The sequence below is a fragment of the Myotis daubentonii genome, chromosome 1, assembly GCF_963259705.1.
Source record: "Myotis daubentonii chromosome 1, mMyoDau2.1, whole genome shotgun sequence".
In the NCBI taxonomy this organism is placed as follows: Eukaryota; Metazoa; Chordata; class Mammalia; order Chiroptera; family Vespertilionidae; genus Myotis; species Myotis daubentonii.
Window position 1 is genome coordinate 233,252,346 of NC_081840.1, and position 12,510 is coordinate 233,264,855.

At 64.1% G+C, this 12,510-nt stretch overlaps 1 protein-coding gene and 1 pseudogene across 1 annotated transcript in view; one reads left to right on the plus strand and one right to left on the minus strand.

The window, feature by feature from the left end:
- NSD2 (nuclear receptor binding SET domain protein 2) overlaps positions 1–1,720 on the minus strand; it is a 44,206-nt gene extending 42,486 nt beyond the window's left edge. The window contains exon 1 of the mRNA XM_059677461.1: positions 1,546–1,720. The gene's annotated coding sequence lies outside the window, so the exon portion shown is untranslated. The remainder of the gene's footprint in view (positions 1–1,545) is intronic.
- Positions 1,721–6,964: 5,244 nt separating this feature from the next.
- On the plus strand, positions 6,965–8,304 carry LOC132242865 (uncharacterized protein C2orf81-like; annotated as a pseudogene).
- The last annotated feature ends 4,206 nt before the right edge of the window (positions 8,305–12,510 follow it).

Sequence of the window (12,510 nt, forward strand, 5' to 3'; positions counted from 1 at the left end):
GACGGGTTTTAGCTCACGCTCTGCTCTGCGATGCGAGCAAACCTTTGGAGGCTGAGCTACTGGTGAGAGGGGAGGAGGTCGCCAGGCCGCAGGGCCTCGGACGGGACAGGCTGACCCCGCTTCGTTTGCTTCAGCCAATCAGATGCCCGAGAAAACAGGGCCCGTGGCCCCACCGGGCAGCCGTGGACCTTGCCAGACTGTGTGGCTCCACGAGCGTCTGCTGGGTCAGCCTACACATCGCAGCCTGCCCCTCGCCGCACACAGCATCCCGCCCGTGCTCTTGGGAACGGGTGACCTTCCTTATCTGCTGCCCTCCCACGGGACCGGGACGGACCGGACCCGGACCGGAGGCGGCCTCGCAGGAGCGGCCGGAGGGGAGGGGAGTCCCTCACACGCTCCCGACCATGTGGCGGGAGCCCTCCGGTTAGCAGCCACAGGCCCACACCCGGGGCTGCAGGGCGTCTGAGAAAATGGAAGGAGAGGAAAGGAAGTGACTCAAAGGCATCGTGCTTGCGGCGTGAGTCCTCGCTCCAGCCGGCGGTTGAGATTTGGGCGGCGGGGCGGGGGCGGGGGCGGGGAGGGAAGGCCCCCGCGGGCTCGGGGCAGCGGCTTCCTACCGCTCCAAGGCGCGCCCGGCCGTGTAAACCGTCTGCGGAAAGAAAGGGGTTCCCGTCCCAGCCGCGGCCGGGCGGCGCGCCCTCCGGCGGGGTCACCTCGCGTCCACACACCGGCCGGGGCGCCGCGCAGCCGCTCCGAACGCGAGGTCTGTAACGCGGTTAGAGACCGCGGGGCGGGCGGACGCCGAGGCGCGGAACGCGCTCCGAAGCCCAGGCCTCCGCCGGCGGCGGCGCGCGGCTGTCAGCGCGGGGCTCCCCCAACCGGCGCGCCGGTCCCGCGGGGCGCGGGCTCGGTTAACCGCCGGGCGCCAACGACCTGCTCGAGACACCGAGTGTCCGCTTACATGTCAAACCCGCGGCTGTCGGCGTCCCGGGCCCGGGGAGAGGAGACGCCGGCGGCCGCGGGCCCGCCTCCTGCCCTCCCGCCGCCCGCACCGGCGCGTTTTTAAATGCCGGCGCTCACCGGCCCCCGCGAGCGTCTCCGCGCGTCCCGAGGCCTCAGGGCCCCTCGTCCGCCCGAGGACCGGAGGGAAACCGGCAGCGCCGGGCGGGGCCGGGAGCGACGGGCGCCCCCAAGCCCAGCGGGTCCCCACGCCGGCCCCCGCCGCCACCTGCCGGGCCCGGTCCGGTTCCGGCGCCCGCGCGCACCAACGGCCGGCACCCGCCAGCGTCCCCGGGACCCACCGCAGACAAAAAGCGCCTCCCGCCGCCCGGCGCGCCCCTCCCACTGCCCGGCCCCGGCCCGGCCCGCGCCTCACAAAGACCGGCCAGCCGCCCGGCGCCGCCGCGAACAAAGGCCGCTCGGCCCGCCGGCGGCACAGGTGCAGCCGCCCGAGGCCCAACATGGCCGCGCCCGCCGCCCCGTTACCGCCGCCCGCGCCCCCGGCCCGGCCCCCGCCCGCCCTCGGCCCGCGGCCGCCCCAGTGACCTGCGGTGCGTCGCATCCTCCGGCGGCGAAGGCTCTCGGGCGCGGCGCTCGGCGCGGCGGCGGCTCTCGGGAAGGGGGCCGGGCCGGGGGCGCGGGGGGCGGCGGCGGGCGCGGCCGGCCAGGCCCAGGCTTTCCGCGCGCGGCGCCGACCCCGCCCCCGCGCCTCCCGCCCGCCGCCGCCGCCGCCGGGCCGCCGCCGCCGCAGAAGCCGCGGGAAAGTGCGCGCCGCTGATTGGCTGCCGCGCTCGCGGGCCGCGGCCGGGCGGTTCAAATCCGCGCCGGGCGAGCGGGGCGGGGCGGCGGCCGCGGACGGGGCCGGGGGGCCGGGGCCGGGGCCGCGGGACCCCGCGAGCCGCCTGAGACCAGCGCCGAGCGCGCCCCGCTCCCGCTTCTCGGCCGGGCGCGCGCCAGGCGGCGGCGGAACGGAGAGCTCGGCGCCCGAGGCGGCGGCGGAGCGAGCGCGCGTGCTGACGTCACGGCCGCGCGTCCAATCGCCGCCCGCGGCGCTCGCCCCCCGCCCGCCCCGCGCCCGGCGCTCGCACTGCCACGCGCGGGAGGCGCCCGGGCCGCGGGGCGGGAAGAAGGCGCGGGCCCCGGCGGTGCCACCGGGGCCGGGAAGACGGCGGAGGCTCCTCTGCCCCCGCCCGCGGGCACCTCGCCGGGCAGCCGGGCGCTCCCGGGACGGCAGAGGAGGCGCAGCGCTCTCCACGCCTGCGCCCCCGAACCCCGCAGGACAGCCTCGGGGTGAGGGTCACCGCAGCCACAGGAATGGGGGGCGGGCCGGCCCCGCGGGGTGCGTCCTCCGGCGGGATCTGCGGGGCGCGGGGCCAGCCGTGCCCTCCGTCCCGCCTCTCGGCTCCGGGCTCGGGGCCGGCCTGGAGCTGGTGCCGTGGGGGCCGGGTTCGGAGTCAGGGGCCACAGCCCCCGCGTTGCTGGGGGAGGCGCCACCCTGGAGGGTCGGCCCCTGGTCAGAGTCCGGCCGGGGAAGGCGCTTGGGCTGTGGTGAGGACGTAACTGATGGTGGACACGGAGGTCCACCGCGGGGCTCCTTTCCCGGGTCTTCCTCCCCGCCCTCCAGCCGCCGGCTCTCCGGGGTCGGCCTCCGCGGCAGAGCGCCATCTCCCCGCCAGGCTCGGACCGGGGTACAAAGGCCTGGCCAGCTCTGCCGGTGCAGGGCTCTGTAGGCAGCACTCGCCAAAGGGAAGCTGGCACTCGGACTACCCCGTGGCCAGCGGCCAGCTGCTTCCCCCACCCCACCCCCAGCAGGGACGGGCCAGGGCCCTCCCCAGGCTCCCGGCTGACAGGGTTGATGGGCTTGCTCACCTTCTGTCCGGAAACTATATGGCGAGGCCCTGCTGTGTGCTGCAACCGTGCAGGGTGCGGGGTCCTGAGCCCCCAGAAGAGACCCCCTGGGCGCCCCTGGAAGGCGGCCAGCTGGGCCGCGGCCCCTTCGCCTTTGCATCTTGTGATAGCCCTCCAGCTGCGGGAGGCCGGGTGCCCTCTAGCACAAGAAAATGCATGCCCCCCCCCCAGCACCTTTGAAGTCCCTGCAGTACAAGATAAACACCAACGTATCTCATTTTATTTCACGGATTAGGAATGAAGGCTCCTTTCCCAGGGGGGCAAAAATATTAGAATAATGCAATCAGCATGCAAATTTTTAAATATATTTTTATTGATTTCAGAGAGGAAGAGAGAGAGAGAAACGTCAATGACGAGAATCATTGATCGGCTGCCTCCTGCACGCTCCACACGGGATTGAGCCCCCAACCCGGACATGTGCCCTTGACCAGGAATCAAACCATGACCTCCTGGCTCATAGGTCAACACTCAACCACTGAGCCACGCTGGCCGGGCTCGACATGTACATTTATTCGAAACATGTGTGTGTGTGTGTATTTTTTTGAAGAAGGGTATTTGGGGTGGGCCTCCCAGGACCCAGCTGGCTGTCTCTCAGAGGTTCTGAGATCTTTTCAGCAAGTGTGGCAGGCGGGACAGGCCCCAGCCCTGCACAGCCCGGGGGCCTGGCCGGATGGACTGCAGGAGGAGGTCCCAGGCAGGTGCACGTCCTCGGATGCACCCAGCTGTGAGGCTCCTGCAGGTGGGCACACAGCTCGGGAGTTCTGAGAGCCGGGGCAGCCTCCGCGGCAGGGTGGGCGGCGAGGACGGTGGTTCTTGGAGAGCAGGCCTCAGGCAGGTGGGTGAGGGCCAGGAAAGGCGGAGCCTCGAGCCCGGCCGGCCCAGAGGTGTGCAGGGCACTCGAGGGTGGCAGCAGCTGGGCCTGAACCTGGTTTTGGCCTCTTTGAGACTCATCACTTCCCTAAACGAAAACTCTGTACTCGGATGGGGGCAACCGCAGCCATTGGAAGGACTAAGAGTCCAGTCTCGACGTGAAACAGCAACCACAGACACACAGGAGGCCTTTCAGAGGGCCAGGGCTGCCCTGCTCGGGCTGTTGGGGTTCAGGGGCCCTCCATCATGGCTCCCACCAGCTGCCCCCACCCCCACCCCCTACAACCAGCCTCTCAGGCTGAGCTGAGCTGAGCAAGGCATTGAGGACCCAGGTACCCCAGACCTGCCCGCCGGCTCTGGAGCCAGCCCCGCAGCCTCCCGTCTCCGGCTGCCCACTGTCCACTGACCGCCCACGTGGGGCCTCCAGCTCTTGGAGGCGCATCTACTCTCCCTCGGAGCCCCCGCTTCCTCTCTGCGGTCCTGCTGGAGCAGGGACGGAACCGGCCACGGTTCTGCAGTTCAGGGCCCAGACCCCCCTGTAAGAGCCGCGGCCAAAGGCCAGTGTCGGGCCCCTTCACTGAAGGAGCCCCCCAAGCTCCAGCTTGGCCTCCCCATCCCCCACCTGGGCCCGGGTCCCCCAGGGGCCAGGCTCATTGCTGTTTCCATGGGGATGCGTGCTCTCTGACCTCAGCCTTTCTCCATCCCTGGCCAAATAAAGAGGGCTTCCAAGTGGGAACCAGCCTCTCTCCCCGCCCCTCCTCCCATGCCCCCCCCCCGCCCCCGCGGCCCCTGCCTCCGACGAGAGGAGGGGAAGGAGGCCCTCCCTTCAGCCCAGGGCAAGCCCAGACCCAGCAGTGGAGAGTCCTGACCACTCTCCAGGCTTGAAGCCGGCCTTTCCCAACGCCAGGCCCTACCTCAGCCCCCGGGGCAGCCCCCAGGAGCCAGCAGACCGCATTGCAAGGCCCTCGGTCACATGGGCCACCCCTCTTGTCTCTAGGGAGATGGACGTGCGGACTGAAACCCTGCTAGCGCCTCCCCACGTGCTGGCTGAGAGGCCTGAGCAGGCGGGAGGGCCCCCACCCTCCCTGCCCACCCAGCCTATCTCCGCCTGCCTTGGGGCTGGCCCTTAGGTGCCTGTCATCAGTCTCCGTGGTCACCTCCAGGAGCAAAGCACAGCCCAGGACCGGGGTCCAGTCCTGGAGCAACTACAGACCCATCTTCCCCACAAAGTCTGCTTCCTGGCGATTCCACCCCAGCCAGCCTCACGCTCCTCTCTTTGTCTCTCCTGCTGCCCTGCCCCCGCCCCCCCCCCCCCCCCGCCCCTGCATGGCCTTAGTTCAACTTCCTCCTTGGAATTTGGGCAGCTTTCTCCTCACTGTTCTCCTGCCCCACTTACTTCCCCTACAGTCCATTCTCTGCACCCAGCCAGGGGATTTTTTTAAATGAAATTTATATATGTGTATATATATATATATATATATATATATCCCCTATACAGTGAAAGCCTAATATGCTAAGTGTCCAACCCTTCGTTCCACGGTTCAACCAGTCACTATGACACGCACTGACCACCAGGGGGCAGACGCTCCGACCGGTAGGTTAGCTTGCTGCTGGGGTCTGGCTGATGGGGACTGGGCGAGACAGGCCGGACATGCCCTGGAGCCCTTCCCGGTCCCAAGGTCCCAATCATGCACCGGTGGGTCCCTTGGTCTGGCCTGCACCCTCTCGCAATCCAGGACCCCTCGGATGTTGGAGAGCTGGTTTTGGCCCGATCCCCATAGGCCAGGGGATGGTGCACATATGTATATATAATGATTATTATCATTATTGATTTCAGAGAGGAAAAGAGAGGGAGAGAGAAATAGAAACATGGGTAATGAGAGAGAATCATTGACCGGCTGCCTCCTGCACACCCTCCCCTGGGGATCAAGCCTGCAACCCAGGCATGTGCCCGGACCTCCTGGTTCCTAGGTGGACACTCAACCACTGAGCCATGCTGGCTGGGCCAGGGGATTTGTTTAAAGCACGAATTGACCACGTTACCCACCTGCTAGGTCTCCCAGTGCCCTTCACAAAGACCCCACTCCTCAGTCAGCCTCATGTTGGGCTTTCGGGAGTGGGGCTCCCGCTGCCTCTCCAGCCGGGCTGGGCCCCCCAGAGCTGCCTCCCCACTGGACCTCACCCTTCGGACAGCCACGCACACCCACCTGGGCAGGTGCTGAATTGCATGACTTCCCTCCCCATGCCAGGCCTTAAGCTGTGAAGTTACTTTCTCCCGCGAAGGCGCTTTCCCTATGAGGTCACCTTCACAAGCAGGAAGCTGGGACTTGACCCTGTCTCCTGGGAGGCGCGACCGACCCACACCTCTCTTCCTAGCGGATGACCTGGCCTGTGTCTATAAAATCAATGCTGTCACCGGCTGCGGGGAAGGAAGAGCGGCGCGGGGTCGGGCCGCCTCCCCAGGGCGCGGGCGCACCTGCCCAGCTGCGCTCCCTCCAGACAAGCCCGGGGAGGGAGGTGCGGGCCGAGCAGCTCGGCGCGGCGGGGGCAGCTGAGCTCGCGTGCTCGGGCGGATGTGGAGGCTCCGCCCGCCGCTGGGGCCGCAGGGTTAGAGACCTCCCGGAGCCCCGCCCCCGCCCTGGCCCCGCCCCCGCCCTGGCCCCGCCCCCGCCCTGGCCCCGCCCCACAGCCCAGTCCGCCCTGGCCCCGCCCCCGCCCTGGCCCCGCCCCACAGCCCAGTCCGCCCTGGCCCCGCCCCACAGCCCTGGCCCCGCCCCACAGCCCAGTCCGCCCTGGCCCCGCCCCACAGCCCTGGCCCCGCCCCACGGCCCAGTCCGCCCTGGCCCCGCCCCTGCCGTGGCTCCGCCCACGGCCCCGCCCGCCCCGCCGCCCAGGCCGGCCGCTCTTTCCCCTGCATCCCGACTCCACCGGCGGCCGGGCTCAGGGAGCTCCCGGTTCCCTCGGAAGAAAGGAAGCGATGCCCGAGGGCCCAGGGCAGAGAAGACAGGCGCCATCCGGCCCCCACCCTTCCCGGGGACGGCCCAGGTCGGGGACCCCCAGGGCTGGGCTCCCGGCCGTCGCTGCCCACGCGCTCAGGCTTTGGCTAAAGAAACGTTGTTTTGCGCTAAAGTAACACTTCTTTTTCTGATTATGAGAATTGCAGGAAATTAAAATCCAGAAAGAAAAAATGCTCCAGCGGCTCGCACCCCGCCACCGGCTCGCACCCCTCCACCAGCTCCCTCAGTCCCTGGCAGCCAGCTCCCAGGAATCGGCAGAGCACGCGGCCCCTCAGCTCCCAGCTCTCGCCAGAGGACCTCTATTACTCGCCCTCCACTGGGGACCTAAGCGAGCAGGTGTTCAGGAAGGGCGAGAAGCCCCACGCAGCCGTGAACCCCATCATACTCGCCCCTCCGAATCCTTCCAGCAGCCTTGGTGTTGGGCTCACAGCTGAGGACACTTCCCCGTAGGGCGGGCCGCAGGGCCTGGGTGCTGCCGAGCCCATGGGCATGCCCAGAAGTTGAGGTTGTGGATACAGACACTGAGGTACGCCCCCTGGAAGTCTACCGCAGGCCCCCCCAGGTCAAGAAGACAGAGGCCCTGGCCAGACCAAGCCACTGGCTCCAGTGGCAGAGCCTTCTGCCCTCTCCCTCCCAGCGGTCCTTTCCCTACTTTATGCCCCGGCTTCCAACTTCCCCCTTTAAGCTTAGGCCCATCATCACCTGGCTCCCAGTCAAAGGGGCTCTTACCGGGCTCAGAGAGCCGCTTTCCTGAAAGGCACCTGAAGGCCTCCCAAATGGCCCGCAGCCGCAGCCCCAGCCCCTGCACTTGGCCAGGTGCGAAGTGGCCGAGGGGCTGGGAGAGGGAGGCGGAGTTGCTGGAATAGCTGTGGCCGCCCGCAGCCACGTACCTCCGCAGGGCCCCCGGGACCAGGAGGGCCAGGACCCTCACAGGTGGTCTTATCTTGAACCCCAAATCCTCAAGGCCACGTCCCAGGTGTTGTGGCAGCCAGTGTTGCTGCCGAAAGCCTTGAAGCTGGCTCCTGGTGTGAGCATGTGGAACCCAACCACACAGGTGCTGCTCAGGTCTGGCGCACCCCAGCAGGACAAAAAAGGCTGCACCTCTCCTCCCATGGAGTTGCACCCCATCCAGACAGAAGCCCAGGTGACCAGGGCACAGCTAATGAAGAACTCAACCTTCAAAGTGTGGTCGCTCCCCTCCAAGATCCTGCCCCATTCTGAGCCCTGAACCTCAGCCAGGGGGAATCTTATCTTCCTTCCGTCAGCTTGCCAAAAATAAACACCTGAGGCCCTGACCGGTGTGGCTCAGTGGATAGAGCGTCGGCCTACGGACTGAAGGGTCTCGGGTTCGATTCCGGTCAAGGGCATGTACCTTGGTTGCGGGCACATCCCCAGTAGGGGGTGGGCAAGAGGCAGCTGATCCGTGTTTCTCTCTCATCAATGTTTCTAACTCTCTATCCCTCTCCCTTCCTCTCTGTAAAAAATCAATAAAAAAATATTTAAAAACAAACACCTGAGTTGCCTTAAGAAAAAAGAAGATGGCGCAAAGGCCGAGAGGTTTGTTTTTTTGTGGGTTTTTTGCCCCCCTCCACCAGCTCGCCCCTCCACCAGCTCGCCCCCCTCCACCAGCTCGCCCCCCTCCACCAGCTCGCCCCCTCCACCAGCTCGCCCCCCTCCACCAGCTCGCAGGCTCGCTTGTGTGGGTGTGTTTAAATACTCATGGTGTGTGATTACCGTAATGACGCTCAGGAGGCTCTGGGAGCCGCTAGGGGCCCGCCCTCGGGGTGTTTGCAGAACCTGCAGGCCAGAGCCTGTGCTCCTGCCCAGGGAGGAAGCTGGCAGCCTGGGCTCCTCGCAGGCCCCCCACGGCCAGGCTGCCCCCCTGCCTCCCGGCTGCTGTGGCTGCCATGACAGGGGCACAGCGCCCGCCCTGCCTCACCTGAGCTCAGTCCCGGATGGCCGTGACGCCGTTGCCCCATTTTGCTTCCATTAAAAATGTCTGTGTATTTCCAACCCTCAGCCACCGGCTTCTTCCAGCGGAGACAGCCTGCGCCCTGCGTGAGGTCACCCCGAGGTGACCAGGGGCCTGTGGCTGCGACAAAGGTGGTTGTGAGCACAGGGGCGGGGGTTGGGGCCACACCAAGGCTCCAGGGTCCTCACGGCCTGGCAGGCCGCCCACGGGACCCGCTCAGAGGAGAGGGACGCCGCCTGGGCGGGGAGGGGCCTGGGTGCTGAGACGGCGCCCCTAGGATCGCCCTGGCTCAGCCTGCCTGGCTCACGCTGGCACCGGCCAAGCCCCCTGGGCCACCGCACCAGCCACCAAACAGGAGTAGGAAGCCGGCCTCAGCGGGTCTCCCCGTGCTGTGCGCTCCCTCCTCCTCCAGAGGGAGCCACCGGGGCGGAGGGAGGGGAGTGCGGTGCGCGGTGCGGTCTCACTAGGCGCCTCCCAAAGCCGGTGCTGGGTGTTTGGTGGATGTTGGACGAGAGGTCCAGATCGTTCTTCCAAGGACACACAGTCCAGTGGCTCTTCGTTCCCAACAACAGGAAGGCAACGGAAACGAACACTCCATTTCTCCCCCCGCAGATGGGCACACCGGCCGCAGGCCAGAGGCACTGGGCTGGGCTGGGCTGGGAGCAGGGGCTGCACCCGAGGTGGGTGTGGAAGCGGCAGCATCGGGAGGGATCTGTCTTGTCCCCACAGGTAGGGAGACACAGGGACCTGGCCTGCAGCCCCAGCTCGGTAACTCGGTCACACCGGCCACCTGCACAGCGACCTACATGTACCATGGCGCCCGGGGCCGAGCCCGCAGGCAGAGGGTGGGAGGGCCTGGGTTACTGCGCCCGGGCTGCTGGGACACCAAGCAGCTCTGAGCGAGGGCGAGAGTGAGCTGCGTGCTGCTGTCAAGGTCTTCAGAGCATGAGGCCAAGTGAGAAGCAAAATACAGACCTGCAGGGGTGGGGGGAGGAGTGTGTCAGCATGCACTTTTATTTACATAAACAAACAAAAAATGACACAGCTGATGAGGGAACTGGGTGTGGCAGACATCTTTAAGATCATGCTGGGCTTTGAACTTCAAGCTATCACCCGGCCGGCTGGTGTGGCTCAGTGGATTGAGCATCGATCTGTGAACCAAGAGGTCCCGGGTTTGATTCCCAGTCAGAGCACAGGCCTGGGTTGTGGGCTCGATCCCCAGTAGGGTGCGTGCAGGAGGCAGCCAATCAATGAGTCTCTCTCATCATTGCTGTTTCTATCTCTCTCCCTCTCCCTTCCTCTCTGAAATCAATTATATATATATAAAAAAGAAATATATATATTTTTAAAATAGTCCTTTCTGAGCCCTGGGCCGGCCGCGCACTGGAAGCACTGGGACCTCGTCCGCCCTGGGCTGGTAACCAGCTTTGCCACCCCAGCCAGGGCCTAACCGGAGACAGCCGCCTGGCAGCAGGCACACACCACAGGTGGCTGGCCCTCCCCTGCCCGCCCCCCGCACCCCCCAAGCCAGTGGGGTCGTTCTCATTCTTTTTATTGGAATCATTTCACGTTCACAGGGAAGCTTTAGAGCTCACAGAGGTCCCTCTCCCTGTCTCCCCTCGTGTCAGCTCCTTACACGTCGAGCAGCTGTGTCAAAACGAAGAGACTAACCCTGTCATTGCCACGGACTCTATCCCCGGCGCGGCCAGAGCTCACCGTTCCCCACAGATACACGAGGGTCCCGTTTAACAAGCAAACCTGGCCCGGCGGCATGGCTCAGCGGTTGGTCACGGCTCCGTTCCCGGTCAGGGCACAGGCCTGGGTTCGGGCTCACTTCCCTGTGCGGGGTGTGCAGGAGGCAGCCGATCTCTCATCATTGATGTTTCTCTCTCTCTCTCCTTCTGCCTTCCTCTCTGAAAAATCAAGAATATATATGTATATTTTTTAAAATCCTTACTGAAGGATATTTTTCCATTGATTTTTAGAGAGAGTGTGAGAGAGGGGGAAAGAGAGAGAAACACCGATGTGAGAGAAACACATCAATAGGTGGCCCCCTGCATGAGCCCCCACCAGGGCGGGGAGGAGCCTGCAGCCAAGGTACTTGACCTTGACCAGAATCGAACCTGGGACCCTTCAGTCCTCAGGCCGACACTCTATCCACTGAGCCAAACTGGCTAGGGTAATAAAAAATATATATCTTTAAAAAAAAAAAGAATAAAATAAAAATTCTAGAAATGAAAAGTACCCACATGACAAAATCAGGGGAAGGGCGTGGAAGAAGATGGAAGGTGCCGGGAGAGAGAGTCGATGAACTTACCGGCAGGGATCATCCAGTCCGAAGAACAGGGAGGAAACTGTGGAAGTGATAGTCTCAGGCACCTGACAGACAAGATTTAACGGGTGCACATGTGTGTTGAAGCCTGAGAAAGACAGGGAGGAACCGGACAGAAAAACAGTATTTGCCAAAATAATGGCCAGAGTTTACCCAAAGCTGGCAAAAATGCTGACTTGGACACCAGGACGTTCTGGGAGCTCTGGCAGGATCCGGCCTGGTGGGCTGCCAACCAGAGGGGCCGGCAGTGAGGAAGGAGACGGTGGTCCTCGCCAATCACAGCCAGAACATCCCACTTCTGCAAACTTCACCCCAAAGAGGGCCATGTGGACCCACTGACTGGCCAGGGCCTTAGCAGGGACCTCTAGCTTCAAGGAGCCTGTGCCGCGGTCAGAGGGGCCGGGAGTGGGGTCCTGGTACAGGGAACGGCTAAGAAAGAGCAGCCAGGGTCCAGGCGGACTCACACACGATGACAGGGAGGCACAGACTGGGGAAGGAGAGCTCCTGAATGTGGAGGCCCCGGGGAAGTGCTGGGCTTTGTGTAGGGTAAAAACTGAAGCTGGGCCCTAACCGGTGTGGCTCAGTGGGTAGAGCGTCGCCTGCGGACTTAAGGGTCCCAGGTTCGATTCCAATCAAGGGCACATGCCTGGGTTGCGGGCTCGATCCCCAGGAAGGGGTGCAGGGGGCAGCCAATCAATGATTCTCTCTCATCATTGCTGTTTCTACCTCTCTCCCTCTCCCTTTCTCTCTGAAATCAATAAAATATATATATATATCTTTTCAAAAATTGAAGCTGGGCTTTATCTCCCATAGCATGCCAGTCTCCTGGGAACTGTAGATGGAACAGGTCTTAAACAGTAAAAGAAAATCTTTTACTCTTTTTGCAGAAGGTATGAGTGAATACCTTTCTCTTTTTTATTGATTTCAGAGAGGAAGGGAGAGGAAGAGAGAGAGAGAAACATCAATGATGTGAGAGAATCATTGACTGGCTGCCTCCTGCACGCCCCACACGAGGGACTGAGCCTGCAACCTGGCCATGTGCCCTGACCGGGAATCTAACCGTGACCTCCTGGTTCATAGGTCAACACTCAACCACTGAGCCACGCCGGCCGGGCAGGGATACCCTTCTGGCCTTTGGCCAGGGAAGATTTCTCCAGACCAGTGGTTCTCAGCCTTGGCTGCACATTAGAGTCACCTGGGAGTCTTTTTAAAATCCTGATTCCTGGGCCTCGTCCTCCGGAAGTTCTGTTTCTTTGTTACTAATGTTGGGGCCCCACCCCATAACAAAGAAATCAGGATTTTAAAAAGATTCCCAGGTGACTCTAATGTGCAGCCAAGGCTGAGAACCACTGTTCTCAAAGGACAGTAGAAAAACACCAACAACACATCAGCTGTCAAAGGAAAGATTGACA